Source organism: Octodon degus, unplaced genomic scaffold (genome assembly GCF_000260255.1).
Source record: "Octodon degus isolate 3935 unplaced genomic scaffold, OctDeg1.0 scaffold00003, whole genome shotgun sequence".
Classification (NCBI taxonomy): domain Eukaryota; kingdom Metazoa; phylum Chordata; class Mammalia; order Rodentia; family Octodontidae; genus Octodon; species Octodon degus.
This window is the reverse complement of record NW_004524579.1, coordinates 28,490,712-28,494,520: the sequence shown is the minus strand read 5'-3', so window position 1 is coordinate 28,494,520 and position 3,809 is coordinate 28,490,712. Positions and strand designations below refer to the sequence as shown.

General features: G+C 39.7%; 1 pseudogene; it reads left to right on the top strand.

Moving 5' to 3' along the window:
* The first annotated feature begins 834 nt into the window (after window positions 1-834).
* LOC101571262 lies at window positions 835-1,885 on the top strand (annotated as a pseudogene).
* Window positions 1,886-3,809: the final 1,924 nt, after the last annotated feature.

Below are 3,809 nucleotides of genomic sequence, written 5' to 3'. Positions count from 1 at the left end.
CTGGGGAGTGGTGAGTCAACGACACAGTCCAGGCATGGTGGTGCATTGCTGGGGAGGCTGAAAACATGAGGATCACTACAGTCTGAGCTGCATAGTGAAACCCTGTACCAAATACATAAATTTAAAAAAAAAAAAGATCCTGCAGAAATCCAGAAGATCATTAATACCTTTTTGAAGAACCTTTATTCAAATAAAATGGAAAGCAGAGATGAAATGGACAGTTTCTTAGATACAAATGAATTACTAAATCTGAATCAAGAGGATATAAAAATTCTAAATAACCCAGCATCAGTCAATAAAATTGAAGACATAATTTAATACCTACTAACCAAGTGGCACAGCCACTAGTAAGTATACAGTTCTGAGTTTAATTTCCAGTACTAAATAAATAAATGTTTTTTTAAAAGTTTTAAATCTGCAAACAAAAAAAAGCCCAGGTTCTGATGGATTCGTAACTGAGTTCTATAAAAAAAATTTAAGGGGGATATAATGTCATTACTCCCCACATTCTTTCATGAAATAGAAAGGGAACCAACACTGCCAAACTCATTCCTACAAGCAAGTAATACCAAAATCAGTGAAGGATCCAACCAAAAAAGAGAGCTATAAGCCACTCTTCCAATAAACATAAATGTGAAACTCCTTAATAAGATATTGGAGATGGGGGGGGGCCTGCCCCTTAGCTCAGTTCTTTAAGTGGCTGCTTCAGCAAAGCAGTCAGGCTCAGGTTGCTGTGGTTCGATCCCCACAACTCAAGCCAGTCAAACCTGCCCTGAAAGCATTCAGAGCAAAAAAAAAAAAAAAAAACAAAGATATTGGAGGCTCTGCTCCAGCATGCCCACTGACAGCTCTTCTTCCTGTGAAGCCAACAGTGGTCCAGACAAGACGGTGAAGGTCAGAGTGAACAGATTTGTTCATATTGGATGCCTGGTCACCAGGGCTGCTTTTAACTCTGGCAAGGTGGATGTTGTGGTCATCAATGACCCTTTTATTGACCTCAACTACATGGTCTACTTGTTCCAGTACGATTCTACCCACAGCAAGTTCCATGGCACTGTCAAGGCTGAGATTGGGAAGTTTGTTATCAATGGAAAGGCTGTCACCATCTTCTAAGAGCAAGATCCTGCTAACATTAAGCAGGGTGATGCTGACGCCAAGTGCATGGTGGAGTCCTCTGGTGTCTCCACTACCATGCAGAAGGCCAGGGATAACCTGAATGGTGGTGCCAAAAGGGTCGTCATCTCCTCCCCTTCCACCAGTGCCCCCATGTTTGTGATGGGTATGAATCATGAGAAGTAGAACTCCTTCAAGATTGTCATCAATGCTTCCTATATCACCAACTGCTTAACCCCACTGGCCAAGGTCATCCATGACAACTTTGGCATCATGGAGGGACTCATGATCACAATCCACATCAACACTACCACCCAGATGATTGTGGACAGCCCCTCTGGGAAGCTGTGGTGTGATGGTCATGGAGCTTCCCAGAACATCATCCCTACATCCACTGGTGCTGCTTAGGCCTTGGGCCAGATCATTCTGTAGCTGAATGGGAAGCTCACAGGCCTGGCCTTCCATGTGCCCACTCCCAATGTGCCAGTGGTGGATCTGACCTGCTGCCTGGAGAAAGCAGCTAAATATGACGACATCAAGAAGGTAGTGAAGCAAGTTTCAGATGGTCCCCTCAAAGGCATCCTGAACTACACCAAGGACAAGGTTGTGTGTTGTGACTTCAACAGTGACACCCACTCTTCCACCTTTGATACTGTGGACTGGCATCACCCTGAATGACGACTTTGTCAAGCTCATTTCCTGGTATGGCAATGAGTTAAGCTACAGCAATAGGGTGGTGGACCTGATGGTTCACATGGCCTCCAAGGAGTAAGTGGCTCCACCACCACAGCCCAGTGAGACCAGAGGGATGAAGAGGACATGTTGTAGAAGTCACTGCCATACTCAGCCCCAACATTGAGAATCTCCCCATCACAGCTTCCATCCTAGGGCCCCTAGCAGGTGAGGGGCCTCGGGAGCCCTGGCTCCCTGCCATTGCACACCATCAATAAAACCCACTGTACAAAAATAAATAAGTAAATAAATAAATAAATAAATACTGGAAAACAGAAAGTATCAAATCATCTACAAGATTTATCACAGATTTTTGTTATTTTTTGTTTTATTTTAGTACCAGGAATCAAACTCAGAACCTTATGCTTACCAGGCAGAAGCTTCTGCCACTCAGCTATATTCCCTGCCCCTAGAGAAGATTATAAACCATGACCAAGTAGAATTTGTCCTAGGAATGCAGGGATGGTTCAACATATGCAAATCAATAAATGTAATACATCACATCAACAGAGAAAAGGACAAAAATTGCATGATCATCTCCATAGACATAGACAAAGCATTTGATAAACTCCAACACCCATTCATGATAAAATCCCTACAGAAAATTGAAATAGTCTTTGTTTCAATCTGATAAAAGTCACCTATGACAAACCAATAGCATCATACTAATAGTCAAAAACTGATAACTTTCACTCTAAAGTCAGTAATAAATCAAGGATATCCACTATCACCATTAATATTCAATACAGGCCTGGAAACATTGGCCAGAGCAGTTAAACATGAGAAAGAATTTTTTAAAAAGATAGGAAATGAATAAGTTAAATTATCATTATTTGTGGATAACAAGATACTATATATAGAAGATCTCAAAACCACACTAAAAGACTTCTAAAATTAATACTCAGATTCAGTAGCATATCTGGATACAAAGTCAGCACTCAAAAATCAATAGCATTCCTGTAAACAAATAACAAACTCACTGAGAGAGAAATTATGGAAACAATGCCCTTCACAATATCATCCCCAAAAAATGAAATACTTAGGAGTCAATTTAACAAAGGGAGTAAACAATTTCTACATTGAAAACTATAGCATTTTGAAAAAAGATATCAAAAAGGATATCAAAAATAGACAGGCATCCTTTGTTCTTCAATAGGAGGAAATAAGAATATGAAAATGGTTGTATTTCTAAAATTGCTATACGGATTTAATGTAACCTTAATCAAATGTCATTATCATATCTCACAGAACTAGAGAAAACATTCCCAAAATTCATTTGGAACCAAAAGAGACATAGAATAGCAAAAGCAATTCTGGACAACAAAGGCAAGACAGGGTGGATCACAATCCCTGACTTGAAATTATACTACAGAGCTATTGTAATGAAAACAGCATGGTAATGGCATAGAGACAGACCTGAAGATCAATGGAACAGACTAGAATATGCAGAAACAACTCCAAATGCATTCAATCACCTTATCTTTAACAAATGTTTCAGACATTTTCCTTAGAAGAAGGAAAGCATCTTGGAAAAATTGGCTTTCCATGTGCCAAAAACTAAAATTAATCCCATGGCTATCACCTTGTACTAAACTAAAGACTAGCTCTAAATACTAAAACAAAAACATTAAGTCTGCTGGAAGATAGAATAAGTACAACTTTGTAAGACATAAGTGTAGACAAAGACTTTATGAACAAAATCTTGATTACACAGGACTTATAACAAAAAATTAGCACTTGGGTTTTCTTTTTTTTAAGGAGTTTTGGCTTGCCAAAGGAATTCTTCCCCGGGTTGAATTCCCCCCCCTTGGTTGGAAAAAAATTACAACAGCTGTTCCTCAGATAAAAGACTAATATGTAGAACATATAAAGAACTGAAGGGGCTGGTGAGATGGCTCAGTGGTCTAAAGCACCTACTTAGAACAAGCTTAGCAAAGCACAGGGACCGCAGTTCAATCCCCCAG